Here is a 23,395-nt window from a genome sequence, read left to right as displayed (position 1 = left end):
AAAGAATAGGAGAGAGCAATTAATGGCAAAAATAAAGAGTACAGCATTTGGATCCATAATATACCCTTTAACCTACAAGGGATCCGCATAGAAGGGGAAAATAAAAACTGACTTAAAAGCAGTTTTACATGAGCTTCAACTGCTAGTCCAGAAAAAGCTGGGACCCTTTCTCATACTAGTCACTATCCCAAAGCTTAAAATAATAAGCAAAGAGGAAAAGTATGGCTCAAGGGTTACTTCTACAAATGTAGTTTTCTATTATCAAAAGGATGATGCATATACATTGGTGTTTAATATAATTGACCAAGTATCAGATTCAGGGCTCCAGCTATAGAGAGAGATAACTGAATTCTTAAATAGGCCTCTCTCCAGTCATTGGTCTGACTTCTTCCATAGTTTCTTTGGGTTAGAACATTTTATTTGAAAAATATTATGAATCATTGCTATAATTCCTAAAACACTTTAAGTGGGACTTTGTCCATTTTTTTCACTACTATATTTTCAGCCTCTCAACAGTATCAAGCACACACTGGTACCCAATAAATGGTTATGGAAAGAATGAAAATATGCATTTTGATTGACTTTGGGAAATGGGAAAATCCCACCACATCTTCAATGTCCAAGTAGATGGTTCTAGGTTTGCTAGAATGTTCTAGGCATTTGTGGATATAATATATAATAATTATATATTATATATTATATAATAATTATATATTATATATTATATATATATATATTATATATTATATATTATATATTATATATATTGCTTATATTATTGTACACCTGAAACTAATATAATACTGTAGGTTAACTATACTGAAATTAATATAAAAAAGTAACCAGAAAAGGCTAGTCTTGTAAGTAGAAAGTCACTGGAATAAATCACAAAAAAGTACTTTTCTAAAAATATTAATTTTCCTATCCTTTATCTTATCTGAAACATCTACAAATATCGTAAATAATAATTTAACTGTATGAAGGCAGTATTCTATCTGCTATCGATTGAATGTATATGTCTCTCAACCCCCAACTTATATGTTGAAATCTTCACCCCCCAGTGTGAAGGAATTAGGAGTTGGGGCCTTTGGTCAGTGATAAATCACAGAGCCTTCATGAGTGGGATTAGTGTCCCTACAAAAGGGACCCTAAATCAAGTCCTGCATCAGGACTTGATCAGCCTGCTTCTCCCTCTGCCTATGTCTTTCCTTCTCTGTCTGTGTCTCTTATGAATAAATAAATAAAATCTAAGAAGGGAGAGAGAGAGAGAGAGAGAGAGACCCAAAAAGCTCCCTTACCCCTTCTGCTATGTGACCACACAGCAAGAAGACCGCAATCTATGGACGAGGAAGCAGGCTATAACCAGTCACAAATCTGCTGGTACCTCGATACTGGACTCTTCAGTCTCCAAAACTATGAGAAATAAAATTCTGTTGTTTTTAAGCCACCTACTCTCTCTATGCTACTGTGTTACAAAAGTCTGAACAGACTAAGATAATAACTGAGAGAATTAATATGTTAACATGCTATTAAACTAACAATGATTATTTATTATTATAAATAATCCTACCCAGGATTATTTCCTACCCAGTCATTTTGCAAGAAAAAAAGTTAAGAGATGTGAAGAAAAGACAATCATTAGCACAGGGCTCTATCAGAGTCTAAAGGGGAATCACAGTAAGGTAGCCAAGGGTTACTGTGAAGGATTGGAACTCAAACAATCTTTTCTTTTTTTTTTTTAAATTTATTTTTTATTGGTGTTCAATTTACTAACATACAGAATAACCCCCAGTGCCCGTCACCCATTCACCCCCACCACCCGCCCTCCTCCCCTTCTACCACCCCTAGTTCGTTTCCCAGAGTTAGCAGTCTTTACGTTCTGTCTCCCTTTCTGATATTTCCCACACATTTCTTCCCCCTTCCCTTATATTCCCTTTCACTATTATTTATATTCCCCAAATGAATGAGAACATATAATGTTTGTCCTTCTCCGACTGACTTACTTCACTCAGCATAAACAATCTTTTCTTAAGCAATAATTATGTGTAGGGCCACTTTTATGAAAAATGATTCTGGTGTAATCATATATAGTTTGGAGATAGGAAGTAGCACAGAGAAGTGTGGCCAGAGTCAGGAAGCCTGACTGCAGTCTCAGCTCTGCCAACCAAAGAGCCGTATTAACCTCAGGCAAGACATTTAATATCTTTGGACATCATATCCCAAGTCTGTTAAATGAAAGTATCGAGGTAGTTAGACTCTAAGGTCTGTTCCTGCAATAAAATTCTATGATCTCTTGTCTTTTAGCTGATTTGTCACAGAACATTTTAATATCATTGATTTTTTAATAGCATAAAAGTAAAACAAACACTTAAAACTTAATGCTAGCATACTAAGAGCATATGATGACAGATTTATTATAACTATATATGCAAAATACACTTGAAACTTGAATGGATAACTTTCAATTTACACCTTTAAATAACATGAGAAAGTAGAACAGAATAACAGACTTTGCTTTAATAATAATACATAAAAATGGGTCTTAAAAATCACGTAAAATATTTTTTAATTAGGAAGGCTACAGGGATGCCTGGGTGGTTCGGTAGTTGAGTGTGCCTTTGGCTCAGGATGTGACCCCGGAGTCCCAGGATAGAGTCCCACATCGGGCTCCCTGCATGGAGCCTGCTTCTCCCTCTGCCTGTGTCTCTGCCTCTCTTTCTGTGTCTCTCCTGAATAAATAAATAAAATCTTAAAAAATACCCTGAAATTTAAAAAAGGAAGGCTACTGAGTTAAGAGAGTAAAACTCAGAAGTACTCATCACAAGAAAAAAAATTATGTTGACTATGTAACGTGATAGGTGTTAACTAGACCTATTGTGGTGACCATTTAACAATATATACAAATATTGAATCAGTATGTTGCATACCTAAAACTACTAGAATGTTGTATGTCAGCTAAACCTTAATTAAAAAAAGTTACATATATTTTTCAAGGATATATATCCTTGAATATATATACATATACATACACATATATACATATGTACATATATGTATATGTGTGTATATATCCCTCAACCTTCTCTCCATACAATAAATGCTAAATATATATCATATATATGTGTGTGCATATATACTCACTTAGAAAAAATATACGCGCATATATATGTGTGTATGTGTGTATATGTGTGTGTGTGTGTATATATATATATATATATAGCATTTTTTAAGCATGTGAGGGGTGTTTCACTTCTACCTCTCTCTTACTCTCTCAGAATACATTTTTAAAGAAAGTGTGATAAATGATGATATTGGGATAAACACCAGAAATTGAGGACCTGGCATAGACCCAGGGAGAAGAAAAGAACAATTGTTTCAGGATACATATAATAACACTTTTCTTTCCAAGTTCCAACACCATGGTTCACTAATATTTTTCTTATAAATATATATTTCTTATTTCCTCAAAGTCTTATGATTTATGGCTTTTAATGAGGATTGGAAAGGATGTACACCTCACAAAAGCCACTAATCAATGGTTTCAACAACTCATCTTTTCACTCATTTATCAAATCTTTACTGAATATAATATACTAGGTATTGGTTTGTTTAAATTGTGATGTGATAAGTTATTTAATAGAGACATTGAAAAGAGCTTTGGAAGGATGGAATGTATAACTTTTAAGAAAAGAAAAAACAAAACAACCCAGCTCCTGGCATCCAGAAGTGGTTTGGTACTCACACGGAAGCTTATTATTCTTCTATAGAACATAAATAATCCTACAGAATATCAACTTCAGAAAAGTTCAGTCTAAGACAATGAGAAGATGAGGCCAAGCAAGGCCACTTCATAACTTCTAAGTATAAACAGAAATGAGGGCACTGGACTACCCACAATGACAAACTTGATTTTGTCTCAACTAAAATGAGTGACCAATGGAAGTTTTATCCTCACTCTACTCTGCTCTCCTTCTAGATTATTTATTGAGATACTCAATCATAAAATTCTTCCTGCTTTCTAACAATATCTAGAGAGAAGCCTACTTTTTTTTCAGATCCTCTATCAAATCACCCAACCAAAGCCAAAACCTGTAAGAGATTCTAACACTCTCTTACTTAAATGCCTCATGGTTCCTTTGAAACATCCCTTGCTGCAAGGAGGAATAAACTCAACCTGTTCAGCTGCAGGTGTATCCCTGATGGTCTGAGCACTAAGGGCATTGCACTCTTCTGGACTGGCAGGAGGAAGGCGATAACCTCCCAGAGGAAGAGGTCCAGGGACATAGTAAATAAAGTTCTGAAGAATGAATATAGATGAGGATGGAATGGAACAAAGAACTGCCTTGTAGGCAGAGGGAACAGGAATTGCAAAGGACCAGAAAACAAGACCCTTTGCTACTTCTCCACCAACACAGCACAGTCTCATACTTCAAAGCTCAGATAGAATTACCTCTTTTCTGTAAATCATCCCAATTCCTTCAGCCAAAACAACACCAACATCAACACCAACACTTTTCAATTCCCATGGAACGCACTGTTTATGATACTAAAATAATACTTAACATTTACATAGCCTTCAGCATGTTCGGGATACTGTTCCAATTCCTTCGGCCTCACAACAATCCTCAGAGGTAGATACCAATTAGCGACGAAGCTGAGATTGAATGTAAGAAGTTTGATTCTTGAGTCTAACCCTTAATCATTATAGTATAATGACAAAATTATACCATCTTTCTAAAGTTGGTAATTTATCATACACCACAGTGACATATATTAGACTCTTAATAATATTACTGAACTTTTCAACTGTGAGTTAACATCTCAGATTATATGCTTCTTGAAGAGGAACTTATGACTAACCCCTCGAGTATCTTCCATAGCAGCTACCAAGCCACAGAGATTAATTTACATTAATCAAATAAATTAATTAATCACATAAGTCACATAAATGAAGCAATTAACTGATTCACTTCATCAGTGCTTCTCAAACTTGAGTGTGCATTAAATTCTCCTGGAAGACTTGTTAAAATGCTACCCAGATAGCTGGGCCCCATTCTCCAAATTTCTGAATTTGTAGGTCTGGAGTGAAGCCTAAATTTTTCATTTCTACAAGTTGTTGGGACAGGCTAATGCTGCTGGTTTAAGGATTTCTCTTTGAGAACTACTGTTCTACATAATTTCAAATAATAAATATCTATTTAGGTGAGGCAAAATGTGAAGTACATTTCAATACAGAAACATACACATCCAAATTGTAGAAGTATAGGAAGTTGTATGGGTTAGAGAGTCTTAACTTCACGGATGTGCTCAATTTGAGACTGAGATTCTAAATAATTAAAAATAATTGCTGAACTTATAAACAAATTTGAATAAAACACCTCATCTTCACATATGCCTACAAAGCAGATCACCTCAAATTTGATTATGGTTTGTCCAAAAGAGAATTTTTGACATAAGTATCTCCTTTGGGCTACAATATCGAAAAAAGTGCAATATATAACAACTTTCGAGTATGAATTGCACTGTAAATACAGAAAAAAATTACCAAATGTTTTTATGTATCTGTCAGAAAAAGGAAGTCTAGTCACACTGACATCTTTATAATAATGAAACAACACATACAATTTAGGAGACTGACAGATAAAGAAGTGGCCTATGTTGGGTCGATTAGCAAACCTCAGTAGACAATCCCCTCTAGAAATCACTTATAATTTCTATAGTAAATTATTTATAAAGATCAGTTTCATGACTTAAGTGGTCCCCGAAAAGGCACTATTTACAAGCCACAAATTAAAATAAAGTATTAATAATAAATTAAAAGCACCATATCAACATCTCATGTATCATAACCACAAGCAACAGATTCCAAAGGGTTGAGAAACTCATTATTATTTTATGTCAAGAAGGTGCTTTTGCCAGAGAACTGTCTGCTCCTCCTACCTTCCACCTAATCAACAGGCTTTCATTTCACCCATGGCGGCTAGCCAAACCTGGGTTACTTATGTCTTGCTGCCACCGGAGTGAGAGCCTAATGAATCAGCTGAATGTGGCCAATCCATCCCTTCTGTTTCCGGATTTGCTCCATGGGTCTGTGCCACAGGATTTGTCTTGGCCCTCCCTTTGGTCGTGGACTCTTTGGCTCATTCCTTGACCACTATTCTTGCTCTACTTTTTCAAGTCCTCCATGGACATGAGCCATACCTCCTCTTACCCCTGTGCTCTGGATCTGCTCTGCCCACTTGCTTGTCAGTCAATTGCTGTCCTGATGCTGGGCTTTCCTATGGGATCTGCTGTCTAGTGCCCGGGTCTTGTGCCACCTCTTCTTGACTCACACTCTTAGTTATTATACTTTATTGCCTCTCACTTTGAAGTTGCCTTTATAATAGGGATGCTTACGACCACCTTGTAAGTCTTTGTTTTACTTTTTAATATTTTTAATGGAGGAGAATAAATGGTGAGAGGAAAAAATAATTGGTTTGTACAGGTAACTTTACTTTTAAACAAGACATTAATGTAAGCACGTACTTCTAGGTGCTGTAGCATTTGAGACGTTCTTTGGGACCATCCTCATGTTCCCTCTCTGCTGCCCTCATCTCTTCCTTGATCTAAATCTGTTAAAGTACAATTCTGACCCCTTCTAACTTATGATTTTAAGGAAGATTAAGAACAGCCAGTCAGCAGGTCTATTGAATAGCCTCTGATAGACTTGAAGGGCATTATTAAATTGTCCCTGTGCTTTCTCTTCTACAATCACATTTTCTTCAACTTTGTCCTCACAGCTTTCTTTTCCTATCTTTATTCATGTTTGTTATCTTCATAACTTTTGTTGAGTTCTCTATATCTCTTCTCATGTGTATACTCATAGCTCTAATTAGTCCAGTGAGAAGACAATGGTTTGGTCTTCAAAACCCCCTTTTGTTACTTTTTTTTTTTTTTTAGATGCGTCTTTAAGAAAGTAAACTTATGCAGGCTTCCAATTAGACTTTGTGCTATACAATTATATCTTTGATTTTGGGAAAATTACAAAGAACCAAGTCAATAGCAATCCTCATGTTTTAAAGTTGTTTTAGTTTGTTTTTATTCTTGGGGAATTATGTTCAGTCATTGATGACTTATTTGCCTGTCCTCTCATTACCATTCCAAATTCAGTGTGTGTGACTGCAAGGACGGAAGGAACAGGATAGGGAATTTATTGTTCTAGCAACAGCAAGGAACATTGCTGCTCAAAAACAATCCAGAACACAACAAAATAAACCACCAAATAGAATCAAGATTCATCACTCTCTTCTAAGTTGAAATTATTTGCTTTTTAGGGAGTCATATCGATACTATCCTGAACAGTATTATATTTACAAAATACGTAACTTTATTAATCACTCCTCTTAGATTGTTTTGAGGCACAAACTAAGATGACAGGCATATTCTTCTCTAATGATACCTTTCCTCATTCAACAAATGAGTAAAAATATTAAATATCACCTATTTTCGATTCTTAGAATAATTACAGTACTTATTTTTAATTAAGATAACTTTAAATACTACTTTGTTTCTACTACTAATAAGCTTTGTAGATAAATAGTTTTATTAGTTATCTAAGCACATTTTTATGGTACTTGGACATTATAGGAATGAAAGAATTTAGTCTAATCTAAAGCTATAGTCTTTATTTTATTCTCCATACATTAGTCATGGTCTCAGTTTTGTTGAGTTGTCCTCTTTTTACACTTAATATGACTATTTTCTTTTCTTTACTTTGTCAATTAAGAGGATATAACCAGCAGCTGATACTAACTTCCGATTATTTTCAAGTTTTGAGTACATTCACTTCAGGAAAAAACATTAAGAAGAATATTTTATAACAAGTACTAGACATTCAGAACTATTTTCCATTCTGTATCATGTTCCCTAGGAGCAAAATTCTAATTAAAATCTACACTTTGATTAATTTTTATTTAAAAATGCAAGCACAAAAATAATTGAGAAGTGCCACACAAGATCAACAAACACACAAAGACACATACATATTACAAACAAAGGTATGTTCTAAATATGAAAAGCAATCAGACAATTTTACTTTCATGACACTTAGATTCTTAAAGGGTTTTCAAAAGTTTGGATTGCTCATAGACAAAATTTTAACACCTAATCTGTGTTAGCTGCCTCATATATTTTTTCAAAAGCAGTGTATGTTGAAATACACAGATCAGAATGTAGGTATGTTGTTAAAAAGAGCCATGTATGAAGAGCCAAATCTAAATGAATATGAGTTGAGCAAATGAATCATGAGTTGGTGAAATTATGGAGAATTATCAGATTGATTCAATGGGCTAAAAATATAATCTCCAATAAAACTGGGGTTAAAACTTTTAGAATACTATAAAAGTATATTTACATAATTGTAGTCCTTTTTACAAGGGAGCATAAATAGTTTCTGACTTATTGTTGCTGGTTTTGAAATATTTAATATGATTTTGAAGTTTATAACTAAAAAATGTCTTCTATTTTTTGTCATTTTCTGAATTTGCATGTTTTAAAAATTAAAGAATATCTCTCAAAAAGACAAAAAATAAGTTCCATATGAGGTAATAGAAAATCACCTAATAGCTAAGAATTCAGTTTCTTTTTTTAAAATAGATTTTATTTACTTATTCATGAGAGACAGAGAGAGAGGCAGAGACACAGGCAGAGGGAGAAGCAGGCTCCATGCAGGGAGCCTGATGTGGGACTCCATCCCCGGTCTCCAGGATCACACCCTGGGCTGAAGGTGGCGCTAAACTGCTGAGCCACCAGGGCTGCCCAGAATTCAATTTTCATAACCATAACTAAGTCTATGGTTCCTAAAACTAATTTGAGAGACATATAGTGATTCCTTCCTTTGCCCCTGTTATGGTACCTCAAACTCTACTATGCATACCACATCCTCTGTGGCCCTTAGCCTTGAGTAGAAGGAGCAGAAGAAAAAAGTAAGTCACAAAACTGTCTACTTGATGTTTGTTTTTTTGACCATGAAGTGTGTATGAACTTAGAAAATGTTTTCCTCTATTAAAAAATATACTCATAAATTCTTATTTTTAAGAAACCTATAAAAAAAAAGATTTTCAATTACCAAGCAACAAACAAAACTAGTTACAACTACTGTGGCAGTTCTTACATGGAGTTGGCAAGCATGTTAATAAGGAATCTACTTCCTGAATAGCTCAGGGTTTGTGTAAATGATACTGTTTATCATGCCACTGTTAAAATAACCAACATATCTTAAAGCACTTTGTGTGTGAAGAAATTCATAAAATAAAAAGCACTGAGTTCTGCATGAAAGAATATAGAATATCAATCTCATTTTATCTTATACAGAAGAAACCTTTAGGGTGTTGGTATAGTAAGTGAAGCATACGATTTGCAGAAACTCTAGAGACTGTCATTTTGTTACAAAGCTTGTATTCTTTTTCTAAAAGATTTATACTACTATATTTTTAACTACTATTTTCAATTTAAGACAGAAGATGAACCTGGGTTTTTCTCAAGTATATTTTCACCTCACCATCACTTGTTCTATGACCTATTTGAAAAGGTAATTTAGGACACTGCCATTTCCAATGAAATTGTAGCATCATTTTAAATGGCTAATATTTACCTAATCCTGGTAAAAAATCATTTAGGATAAAAGTATAAGATGATATAAAATTTCAAAAAATTAAGTCTCTATCTCCCTTTCCTCTAGAGAAATAAGCTAAGTAGCTTCTCGTGTTTTATTCAAAATGTTATTCTACGAATTTAAAAAGCTAATGAAAATGTAAATTTAATAACAAATAGAATCATGTATACATATAGTCTGGCAAGTTTAACTATAAGATAAACATCTTGAAATGGAATACTGGATCTGAAAGTACTTGCATTTAAGATTTTGATAGCTTTTGTTAAACTGTCCTTCAAAAAAAAGAAAAGGCTACCATCAAAAGTATATGAAAATAACTATTTTTCCCAACAGCGGGTCCTATTAAACATTTCTTTTTTTTTTTTTCAATCTTGATGTTACTCTATACGAGTAAAGGTGAGTAACTTGCCAAATGCTGATTTCTTTTTTTCTCCTTCTGAAACTGCTCATGTCATTTGATCATTTTTGTCTTAGATTGTTCATCTATTCCTTTTGACTTCTGAGAACTCTTTGTATAAAATAAATTAATTATCACATGCTTTGCAAAAGCTTCCCCAATTTATTGTCTGTTTTTTAATTTGCCTGTGGCATTTTCAACTCTATGAAGTATTTAATTTGTGTATATAAGATATATCGATGTTTTCCCTTATAGACTCTGAATTTATTGGGATATGTACAAAGGTCATCTTACTACAAGTTTTTTTTTTTTTAAGTTTTCTTACCATTATTCTCTGTTTCTCCCTTCCCTTATCTTTCCTTTTCATGTATAAAACTTTAGTCCATTTTCAATTTCATTTAAGTGTATATATAAAAATACAACTTTATGCCTCTATAAATGGTTAGGTGGTATTCCAACACAATTTATTATCCACCCTAACTCAATGAACAAAAATGACACCTTAATCACATAGCTAATCCCCATAAGTCTGTTTCTTGTTCTTCTATTCCTTTCCCATCAGCCCTCTATTCTTATATCATTGCTATACTGTTTTAATTATCACAGATCTGTTATGTGTTTTAACATCTAGCAAGGCTAAACTTGCAGGTTAATCTAGAGAGTTTTCAATAAATACAATGGAAAGTCAGTATTCAAAGGGATGACAGAGAGCATCTAGTTCAGCTTCTTTAATTTACAGATGAGGGAAGTAAAGGCCAGGGAGATACAAGATTTATACAACATTCCACAGCAGTTCAAGGGAGAGATGAAGAAATTAGAACATGGACTGCCGGGCTACTTTCCTAGCACTTAGTCATTCTTCTGAACCACACTAGTAACTATAAGCAAATACATTCCAATAGACATCAGTACTTCTCAAATTATTCCTGAACTGTTTCTCTGATTTTTTCTTTCTATTCAACTTTTTCATGCCTTTGAAACTTCATTTTTCTATAAGCTTATGGAATTTTCATTCCTAGGTTTACTTTTAAATACCTGTATCTCATGAATACTAGTAGAGGAAAACCAAACCTGTCTTCTAACCTTCTTTTTAATGGCCTATTTATTTTGTTCATTATAATCCTGAGTGGGATTGTTTTAATGATGAGAAAAAATTTCCAAAGTAACGCACAGTTGAACAGTAAAGTTTTCATTGAACTTTACGTGCCAGACGCAGTCATCAACATGTTGAGATCTATGGTTGGCATTAAACGTAAAGCACTGCAAACACTACTGAATGTATGGACACAATGCATATCTAACTTCCATTAAATTTGAAAAGTCTGAAAGAGTTATATAAAAAATTATGGAACTACACGATGGTGTTTTACACAATGATTCGAGGACAGAAACTTTGCCCTTTCTAAAATGAGAAAAAGAAAGCTTAGAAAAAAACTTTAAAATAATATCAGATTAAATCAAGATAGCAGGTCAACAACTCCAGGGCTCTGACAGAGAAGTAAAAGCATATGTGGAAATTGAAGGATATTAAAATCCAGTAAGTCACTGCCTAGGGTGGTTTCATATAAAGATGCTGGACCATTTACAGAACTAGGAACCCATCATACTCTCATGCCAATTATAAAGGTTATAGTTCTAGACACTTATGCTATCACCTAGACATTTCTAACTGAATTAACAGTTATTGTATTAGATTTGTCCAAATCACCGTATTAAAGAATCTAGGCATTTTCCAGTTGAGTAGAATGAGACCTGTGATATTAATGGAAGAAAGCATCTAATTTTCCCAAAGTGAAAATATCTAAAACACCTCAATATATGCAATATGAGGTGAGAGTTTAAATCAAAATGCAGCATCACTTCTTATCTGGAAAGTGCAATATACGTAGAATGTTGAAAAGGATCATACAGACGAGGAGCTAGAAAGAATGTCTAAGAATTGAATGAATTTGAATTGGTAACTTCCACTGAGAGACAACAGAAAATGATGCATGCCTCCCACTTACACTATTCTCAGAATTAGATTCAGATGCCTCTGAGCACTACAGATGATCACTATTGAAATAAACAGTTAAGTCACAGTTTTATTTTCTTTTCAAGATGGATTAGTATGTGAAATTATGAATTTTTACTTTCAGAAATCTAGTTTCCATACTGTGAACTAATGCATACAATAATAATGTCCTCTTTCAGTAACAATCATCTATTACTTGCTCAAGAGTGTTTCACATGAATTTGGAGCTAGAATTCCAACAAAATAAATACTTTTACATCTATATCTTTCCCATGGCTTTAAAGGATTCATTAGTTTCACCTACAGCTTTAAAATACAGTGGGGATAAATGCATACAAACCACAAAGTGTGATGACCAAAAAATATATTTAAAATCTATATGATAGAGTCTTCTCTAAGACCTACTAAAGTAAAATCCATATGTTAAATATATACACTTACATATACAATTTTCCCACACCTGAATTAGAAAGAGCTGTAATTTATTATTAAATGCTTTATAATTTGATTTCTTATAATAAAAAATGAGGAATAAAATTCACTGAAGATTTCTCATTATTACAGAACAAACTGCTTTACTAATACCTGAGTGATATTACCTTAAAAAGTTCATGGGTGACAAACACCAAAGATTTGTATCCTGATTTATCAAATCCAGACATAGAATTCACCTTCAATTCTGCTTGGGATTTATAAAAGTTTCTGTTAGCATTTAGTATGTTGAATTTCTTTCTAGTACTTTTCTTACTCTTTTAGTGTTTGTGTGAGTGCCCATATGTATATACACTTATATTAATAATATTTTTACATTATGTAACACGTGTATGGATTTGTATAAATATGTATGTTCATATATGTTCCCATAAGAATACAAGACTATAGTTTTGTATGCTATTTAAAAAATATTATTTCATGTTGTAGGTAAGTTTCAAATTAGATTTTTAAGAGTCAAAAAAAGTTCTGATTATGCCTGATAGGTGGGTCATGAGGTGCAGGGTGATGGAGGAAAGCAGTCATTAAAATGAGAGTAACAAGCACACTGAAATTTTAATTCACCTAAACTTCCTAAAATACTACATTTTTCTTTTTCTTACCTAATTCTGGTTTGGGTTTATTTACTATTTTGTACTGTTTTGTAAGCTACCTCCAATATTTTATAGCAATTATACTTATTAGTAATCCTAACATAGAGTACCTTGGTGGCTCAGTCAGTTAAGTGTCCGACTCTTGATTTCAGCTCAGGTCATCATCTCAGGGTCGTGAGATCAAGTCCTGCATCAAGTTCCGAGTAAGACCAGGAGCCTGTTTAAGATTCTTTCTCCCCTGCTCTGCCTTTTTTTCCCAAAAAATAAATAAAAATAAATAAATCTTTTTAAAAATCCTAATGAGAATTTAACACACGGGAAAGTTGTGAATAACTATTTTCATTATTTATTTGCAAATTTATTTATTCATTAACACAAAAATCTCTAACTTTCTATCTCACTACAAGTATCTACGTAGTAATTAGATGATGCATCTCCAGAGTTGGAGGATGGATGAATAAATGCTGTTTGTCCCTGGACTGTTTCAGATACCATGATCTTGACTATGGATGGTGCCCCCTGGAACATGGGCTTAGGGACTTAAAACATCATAACCCTCCCTGCTCATCTCCCGCATACCCTCCTCCCTTTTTTGATCACTTTGTCCAGAAAGTCTTCATATACTTAGAGGTGTGACTTCTTGTTGACACCAGATACTGTGGGAGCTAAATATATCATGAGCTAAAGATATCTTGATTTTCCAAACCATCACGGTGTCATTTGTTCCCAAATTACTTTACAACCAACTTCTGATTACCCAAAGAAGATTATCTGATTACTGAGCAGTTAAATGAGAGTACTTCCCTGTTCTCTCAGCTAATTTCTCCTCAAAGGGAAGAGAGGGAGGTCGAATTTGAACAGCTAAAATAGGCAGTTGCCCAGGTGATACCACTTAAGATGACTGAGAAGAAAATTTCATCCAAAACTTTAATTCTTTGTCTTCCATCATTAGAGAAGCCTTCTTTATGATATTAGAATATTTATTTAAGGGTCTTCAAGAACTTTTAAAATGCAAGTACTCCATGTCAGGGAAGAAAATGATGATCAGGGCTCACCGCCCCTTAGTAGGAGGCCTTCAAACAGAGCAGAGACTGGCTGTCTCAGCGTATGAATAGTAGAAAAGGGGGTGCCCTTCTGGTGCAGCTCCTTGCCCACTTACAGGGCATTCTGTTTAGAACACACTGCAGAACTGTACTCCGCAGCAAAACCTAAGCTGGCTGAGGGCTCCACAGTGATAGAGAGGGAGGTAGGAGACTACAAGTGTGCTGCCCGGAGGTTCCCCTATGTGGTTAGCCAAAAACAAAATACAACTTAAAATTTGTGCTTATCAATGTTGCTAGTGGTTTATAATACTGCTTTAGTTACCTGAGTTGAAGCATTATTTTCATTTATATGGATATACAAAACCGAGTATATCTGGATACATCACGTAGGAAGACAAAATTAAGTAAAACAATAGCAAAAGTTTGGGTTTACACACTGACCAGTAGCATAAACGTAGTACATAGCATTAATACAATTTTATATCCTTTCAGTTTAAAAGTCTGAGGGCACTGGTGATGTAATTAAGAACCTACGTACTTTTTCTGAGCTGTCCTTTGTAAATACCTGGCTTTCTGACCACCAGAAATATTAACCTTTGGCATCTTCCAAAGTGAGTTAGACCTTAAATATTTTTTTAGAATTTATTTATTCATGAGAAACACACAGAGAGAGGCAGAGACACAGGCAGAGGGAGAGGCAGGCCCTTTGCGGGGAGCCCAATGCAGGACTCGATCCTGGGACTCCGGGATCACGTCCTAACTGTGAAGGCAGATGCTCAACCACTGAGCCACCCAGGCATCCCGTGAGTTAGATTTTAAAGCCATATAGCACATGACGACTGTTTCACCATCACGGGGATCTTTTCTAATTTGGGGATTTTTTAGTTTCCAAATTGAAACGCCAAAACTGGGACATGATAGAAACACCTTAGATTCTTCAGGATTATCTCTGTATTACCTTTAATCACAGAGAATTGGCTCAGTGTATGTCACCTGTGTGGGCCTCTGAATTTGTGTATGGCCTAACTCTAAGGTTAGTTCTGGCAGGAGATTTTACATTGGCAACACCTCTGCAAACAGAGAAAAATAACCTACCAGCTAATTTCACAGGGGGTCTCTGCTTTGGCCTCCATCTCAGGTCTGACGACAAGGCACAGGTTAGATGGTGACAGTGGCAGGTCTTTATTTCCTCTGTCAGCTCCCAGAGAGTTTCAACCACATACGAAATAATGCCTTGTTTAAAAAGCACTTAGACATGGTTCACATTGTTTTCAAAATGCTCCATCCACATCATTCCTACAATCAAGGGAAATGTTGGAGTTGATAAAAGAGGGAGAAAAGTAAATTTTAATAACATCTTATTGGAAGCTAAATCCCCAGCTGAGAACTGAATTTACAATACAAGAAAGCAGAAGGTAAATATGCTGAAGTGAGGCATTGTTGGCAATTCCTTCTGCTTTTTTCAGAAGCGCTTAATTGAAGTCCTACCAAGATAGAAATGATCACTTAGCAATCCACATTTGAAAGGCATTTAATGGAGCAACTCAATTCCTAGTGGAACTAACTTTTAAAATAAAAGAGCAATCACTAAGAATTATTATGGATGCATAACAGAATTGGATTCTCACATAGCCACTTATTTCTCACATTTTGATGAAATACAGACTGCTCAGAATATCAGGGTGGAAGCCTCTGAAATGCCGGAGTCTGATGCCAGGCTAAGTATTCCTCACATGCAAGGATCTTGGTTCTTAGTTCCTCCTGTCTGTGACCCTAATGTTTGCAGACATACTAACACACAGTAGATGCTTAACGATTAAAAAAAATAATAAGAAAGATTTAAAATGCAAAATATATTTCAAGCTTACCACCTTTTCAAAATGAAAATCAATTAAGGTGGAGTACAAAACTGCTAATACTCAACATATGTACGTGAAAATGCATTTGGTGTCTTGTATATTGATTGTAATATATAGATCTGGTTTAGCGGATCAATTTCCTGAGAGAAGTCATTCAAGAGAATGCCCTGTTGGCAGAGATTTGGGCGATCTGTGATCATCAATTATGGTTATGAGTTTTTTCAATCACTTAATATTTCAGTAGGTATTGATTACCCATGTGCCCTCTAGGCACAATAGGAATACAACGATGAATAAAACAGAATCTCATAGAGAAAATTTTCAAAAGACTCACTGCAAGTATCACTTATGTGGCATATATAAATATACGTTTTTATGTGACACTTGTCTGTGACATATGCCAGTGTACCATTAACTGAATGATGTAGGGAGAATCATATAGTATCTCTAAAGCTTTGCTTTCTTCCTCCGAAAAAAATTAAAAGGCATTATAGGCCCATTTATCATTATTCTATACATTCTATATTATTCCAGAATGTTCTTTTTTTAAAGATTTATTTATTTGTTCATGAGAGACAGAGAGAGAGAGAGAGAGAGAAGCTGAGACACAGGCAGAGGAGAAGCAGGCTCCATGCGGGGAACCCAGTACGGGACTTGATTCCGGGTCTCCGGGATCAGGACCTGAGCCGAAGGCAGACGCTCAACCGCTGAGCCCTCCAGGCATCCCTATTCTAGAATGTTCTACCCCTGTTTCCTTTCCCTTCTTTGTCGTTTATACCATTTCCCTGTATTTCAGCCACTTTTCATATAATTGGCAGGCTAAGTTTCTTGAAACTGCCCTTCCCTGGTTTGTTTCCCTAACACTACCGTATCCTGGTCTTGGTTCTATCCATCCTTTTTAATGACCCCTGTTTCTTTTATTGCTTCCTCTGTGTCTTCACATACCCTAACATCTAGCTCTCTATGATTCCTGCCTCTGGACTTTCTCCCTCAAAAGGCTGATCAATCTCATCAATACCTCTGTGCTAATCATTTTTAACTTTCTTCCTAGGGCTCTTTGATTAAGGTGGCCCTGAACTCTGACATTACATATTGGCAATTCTACGCACTGAAAACTCAATTACGTAGCATTCTGTACCATTACATACGTGTCAAGTTCATCTCCCCTCATGGATTGTCAGGTTCTCAAGTCTAGGGACCATGTTTTATATCATCATTTTATGTCTAGCCTTTGGTGAATGAGGCACCATACAACTCCATTAGTAAATCTTTCAGTGGGTAATGGACTTAAGCCTCTGAGGCTGTAAATCTGGCACCTCTGACACATACTAAATAATTGGAATCAGCCTGCCTTGTTTTCTGCCTTTATAAAGCCTTGGATGGCAACCTTTCAACAACATAGTTAAGGTTGCAAGAAGCCAGTTTAGTTTGCATAACCTTGTAAAAACAATTTAATTTTTTTATGACAAAGATTTTTTTAAATGTGGGTGATTTATTCTCCTATGCTACAGGTGATAAAGAGTGAAAAATAGTAATGTGGATGTTATAGTATGAGTGATTTTTGTGTGAAGACTGATGAATAATAGAGGCAAAAGAGATTTTAAGGGCTGTCATGTCACCACCCCTCCCTCATTTTATTGATGAGAAAGTAGACTTCTAAATTAAGTTGTTAGTTTCTGACAGTGATTCACAACTTTGGATTCATATTAGAATCATCTAGAGTACTTCCAACAAATTACTGATTGCTGTCCCCTCTCTCTCTCTCTCCCCGCCCCACCCCCACATACACACACACACATACAAACACTCAGAAAATTATGATTTAATCTGTTTGAGGTGGGGTCATGGCTTTGAAAAAAACTCTTTTTAAGTTCTCCAAGACAGCTTAATGAGAACCACACTGGCTTGAAATTCCTAGGTTTACTGGATGGATTTCAAATTACATGTGCAAAAATCACTGTTATGAATCATTTTTCCTGGGTCTTAGAATTAGCAAATATTTTAACAGTCATTTTTATAAATTACTGAAAACATGTATTAAAAACTTAAGTATAATTTAAATACAAATGAATAACACCCATGTATTCACTTTATGAAACCCATTATTTCTATTGAAATTTCTGATTAGTACCTGTATTAAACAGCTTCGGAGTTCTACTCTTTGACCAATAGGTGGCACTAGTAATTTCTGTATTAAACAATAGAGCAACCACACACCCTTTAATGAAATATATATATATATATATATATATTAAGACACATTACAAGCATTAGCTTCTGAAATTCATTTTTAATTTATCTGCATGTGTTTCATTTAAGTGCTCTTTAATTACTAGGGCGCTTAGCATAATGAATACTGAAACTATGGATTGATTTAATGACACAATAAAGATTTTCTGCTTTAATCCTTAATTAGTTCACTGAACTTGCATCCATTTAATATCAATGACTAGGATCTTATTAATGATAATATTACTTTCAAATCAGAAGGAATGCAATCCACTGAATCCCCTCTAACAACAATATCAAATTAAGGTTATGGTTTGTGAGAAGTAATTTTAAATTAAAGTACATTTTATGTTCATAAATAATTTTTAGGCTTCCTATAAGTTTAAATAAAGATCCTGGTTAATATAATATCACAGGACACTATTACTTATACAAAATATAGACATTTAGTTGAGACACCTGATCTGGCTAATTAAGAATAAATTCAGTCTCCCTCTGCTCCTCTTCCTTATATCAGTCTCTGAAAAGCACTGCTTAAATTGAGTATTGATAATATATACCAAAAGATATCCATCCATATGATTTTCCTTCACCAAACAGCAAGAAAGATGTCAACTCTCACTAATTCTGACCTAACTCATTCCTACGAGTTTGCTGGCCTCCAGACTAAAGTTTTTTTGTTTTTCTTTTTTAAGATTTTATTTATTTATTCATGAGAGACACACACACACACACAGAGAGAGAGAGAGAGAGAGAGAGAGAGAGAGAGGCAGAGACACAGGCAGAAGGAGAAGCAGGCTCCACACAGGGAGCTCGATGTGGGACTCGATCCCCGGTCTCCAGGATCACGCCCTAGGCTGAAGGCGGCGCTAAAACGCTGAGCCACCCAGGCTGCCCTAGACTAAAGTTTTTTTTCTAAATTTCTAGTTTTCAAGGTTAATAAAATGCTAAGTAACAGCCTTTGCTGTGAGACTTAGCTCAGGCAAGCCAATTCAGCAAATATGCTTTGGGCTGAATTCAGTTCAGCAAATCTTTCTTTTCCTAGGAAAAATTAGTCACATCACGATAATAAAAGTTATATATAGGAATGCATTTTCCTTCATTCTATTGTTTCGTTTTTTTAAATTGGGCTTGAGATGATATACTAAAAAAAGAAACTTTGACCCCTAAAATATCTCTTTGAGAGACACCTAACCAATTAGCACAGATAATTATTACTGAATCACTAATTCAGACGTGGAGCTTGCCATTGTGTGAGGTTCCCCATATGCTGGGAAATGATTTTCTCAGCCTGGAGACATGTTTGTTTTTCCTAAGAAGACTCAAGAGGGAATAAGCAAGATATAAATGTATAAAGATTCTCTTCCTCTCCAGGTTTCATGCAACTTATTTCAAGAATGATTAAAAATCAAGTGGTAGCAAAGTAAAGAGTGAAGTTGAAGTGGATTTTCATCCATCAACTTAAACCTGGCCATTTTGTTGTCAGGGTTGTTTTCTTAAGCCTTTTCTTCCCTTCAGAATACATGCAATATAAATGGTATGTATAAAATGGGGGAAAAACAGAACTTTTGTTATAGCATGACTTATTTTATCTCCTTGCCCCCAAATTTCTGCTTTTCCCTATGGTCTGCAATCAGACATGCCATTACTGTTCCTCTGTGCAGTGCTCTATTATGCATTTTGAAACCCATTCCTCTTAGGAAACATGTTCTGTTTATCACTGTCTGCTATGGAGAAAACGGTGATGCTAGTAAAAAACTGCACATTATTAAAAAGTTCTTTCAGTTCAAACTATTGAACATAAGAGTAAATGTACCTCAAGCAAAGTCATAATCTTGAGGTGCAATGGTTTTCAGCCTTCAGTGCACATGAGAATCACTTGGCAGTAGGGTTACCAGATTTAGCCAATAAAAATACAGGACACAGAGTTCAATTTGAATATCAGACAAATAACAAATAACTTTTTTATTATATGTCCCAGGCTTGCAAAATTTATCATTCAAATTTAACTGGACATCCTCCATTTTATCTGGCAACCCTACCTTGAGGGCTTGTTAAAAACAGATTACTGGTACCACCCTCAGAGTTGCTGATTTAGTAGAGTATGGCCCAAGATCTTCTAATAGGTTTCTAGGTGATGCTAATACTATTGGTCTGGGGACATAGTTTTGAATACCAGTGCATAGTGTGTAAAAGTTTAGGCTTGCAAGATACTGGAGTCTGAATCCCAGGTCTGCTGCCTAATACTGTGTAAACTGAGTTGTTTGAGCATTATAAACATTGGTTTCTCCACTGAAGAAGGCAAATATTAATCATACTAGTAATGATTCAGACATGTAATAATTCAGAGCGTTCAGTAAAATGCAAAGTAAGTGCTTTATAAAAGTCACGAGTTCATCATAGAGGAATTTTGTATAAGGAATTTTAATTAAGTTCCTCATTTCCCAAATTGTTTTATTTAGAACACAGAACTATAGCAAGTCAGTGCTATTGTTGTTTTGCATGAAAAAAAAAATGGGAATAAAGTTTATTATAAGATAAACCAGAATTTTAAGACTTCTCCAAGACTTAAAGTATTAATAAAGAAAGTGAAACTCAAAGAGAAGCATTTTCTAAACTTATCTGAACATGGAACAACATCTCCTCCTGCACAGAAAAGTAATTTGACCACATAGCTTTCCATGAGAAACCAACTTAGAAATACTGTCATGGTTCACAGGGTATCTAAAGGCAAAATAACATAATTACAAACCGGGATCACTTAGCTATGTAGAAAAATATATTTCTTTCAATTATTACTAGTATCCTGCAGAGTTCGCCTGAAACTACAATGCATTCATTCTTTCATTTATTCAACACATTTATTAAACATCCAAAATGTATATTAAAAGAATGATGCACTATAATGATAAAAGGAAGAGTAATACTGCCCATAAATAGCTCACAATCTGGTACTTAAAATCTTTAACAATGGGTATTGTTCAAATCTGTTTTAATGTTCTTATCACCTTAACCAAACTTTAGATAGTTTTTTTCCCCCTGATTACAATTTCCTTAGAATACTTACTTAGAAAACTTGAGGTTGTAAAGACTTTCTCTTCTCCTTTGAGATGTAAATCTTCAACAATCTAGAAATTCTCAAGGAACTAGTGTCCCTTTGAAATGTAATCACAGAAGTAGATATTGTCCTACCAGTCTCTGAGGGAGAGTAGGACCCTAACTTCAATAAGTGACAATTAGCAAATACAGATGATCTAATCACACTGAATAACCTATCTCCTAACATCCTCCAGTACTTTTCTATTAACTTACTCCATCATTTAAAAGTTCTCTCACTTTTTGTCTCAGCACAACAGAGTTCAAGCTCTCTCCCCTATTGCAATAGTCTTGAATAAAGTCTTCCTTAACTATTAAACTGATTTGGTGATGTGTATCTTTTATAGTACCAACCACATTTTACTTTATATATTGTTAATCTTCTCAGTCTGGTATATTGTAAATGAATCTCAATAACAACAAAAAAGGCTGAATGTGGTGCCTAATGTTAAATATTTTGAATACCATCCTTGCTTATAGGCAGTGGACTTAGAAAGGGCACTACTTTAGGGGTCAAATGGAACTTGACTGACTCTCACTCCTACCTGCTACTACTTATGTGGCCTTGGGAAAAATATTCAATGTGTATGAATACTGTTCCCCCCCATCTGTAAAATAGGGTTAACAAAGACCTTTCCTGACATACTACTCTGATGTAGAAAAAAGACAGTCGGGGAAATAAAGCAGATTGTAATAAGCAAATACTCGAGCAGGTACTCAGAAAAGAGCTGAGTCAAGCTATTGGCTGGAAGCCAGCAAAAATTGCCCAGCATCACTTGCTGAATTCCCTAACACCCCCTCAGCATGCTCTCAATTCACTTTAAAAGAACAAGTCCTTCTAAGGTTTTGGCTCCTCTTGTAGATATTTCCTCCTACTATTCCTCCTCTTTCAGGAGTCTGATTCTTTGGCTTCTTTTGAATTTCCACATAATTGTTCCCTTGCCAAAAAATATCTCATTTATTTCTATATTTTTGGCAACCAGTCACATCGTGTTTTGAGTGTCTTCTCCAGGTTGGACTGTTCTGATCTGGTTAATTCTCTACCTCTGCCAAGTCATGTCTTTCTGAAGGAACCAAAGCCCTATGCCTTCTTGATTTCCATCCATTACCCAAAATGATAATTGTACTCCATATTGTCATTGCTGAACAAGAGAAACACATCTGCAACCTGGGCAAAGCCTCCAGAGGGATTATGTACTAATGTGTGTCACTGTAAACCAAGCTGCTTTTCCTCTGAAAGGACAGAGCTGTTTGTCAAAAGTGGATTATTTTGGAACATTATTGTGCTCCACCAGGGCATCTGCTTCTTTAACTAAGTAAATCAATAGCCCTCTCAAGCCAAAAAAAAGCACCTTTGATTCAACCTCTTCATTTTGAATTACATGAAATTGACATTTACTACAATACAAAATTCACAGTGGTTGGGGCTTAATTTAATTAGTCCTAGCACTGAATTTTAATGAGGAAGTCTTAGAAGGCACTGATTTAAATTTACTAACACATATGAGACATATGCCACTGGTACCAAATAAATAATACTGGGGTCACAGTGAAAATGGTGACATTAAATGAGTACATTTCTTTATTCTTTAAATTTATTTACTAATCTCTACATCCAATGCGGGGCTCACACTCATGACCCCAAAATCAAGTCAGTGTTTTTCTGACTGAGCCAGCCAGCACCACAAAATGAATACATTTCTATATGTAATCTGGAATCTATAGGAATTTAGGAAAAAGTTATTAAATTTTTAGCATACCTTTAATTATCAACCAGTACTGAGCAATCTCTACAGACGTAGCACATGGCTACATGATGCAGGATGTTCAGAAACAAAATAAGCCTTACTGCTTTTAAAGAACAGTTAGTAACATACATATATACACCTGTGAACATTTTTTTTAATTAGGCTCCACACCCAGTGTGGAGCCCAATCCAGGGCTAGAACTCATGACTCTGAGATTGAGATCTGAACTGAAATCAAGAGTCAGATGCTTAATCAACTGAGCCTCCCAGGCA

The 23,395-nt window shown here is 35.0% G+C and overlaps 1 protein-coding gene across 13 annotated transcripts in view; it reads right to left on the bottom strand.

Moving 5' to 3' along the window:
- Positions 1–23,395, bottom strand: part of MAGI2 (membrane associated guanylate kinase, WW and PDZ domain containing 2) — a 1,325,593-nt gene that overhangs the window by 1,134,934 nt on the left and 167,264 nt on the right. The window lies entirely within an intron of this gene.

Source organism: Canis aureus, chromosome 21 (genome assembly GCF_053574225.1).
Source record: "Canis aureus isolate CA01 chromosome 21, VMU_Caureus_v.1.0, whole genome shotgun sequence".
Classification (NCBI taxonomy): domain Eukaryota; kingdom Metazoa; phylum Chordata; class Mammalia; order Carnivora; family Canidae; genus Canis; species Canis aureus.
This window is presented reverse-complemented; position numbering and strand designations above follow the sequence as displayed.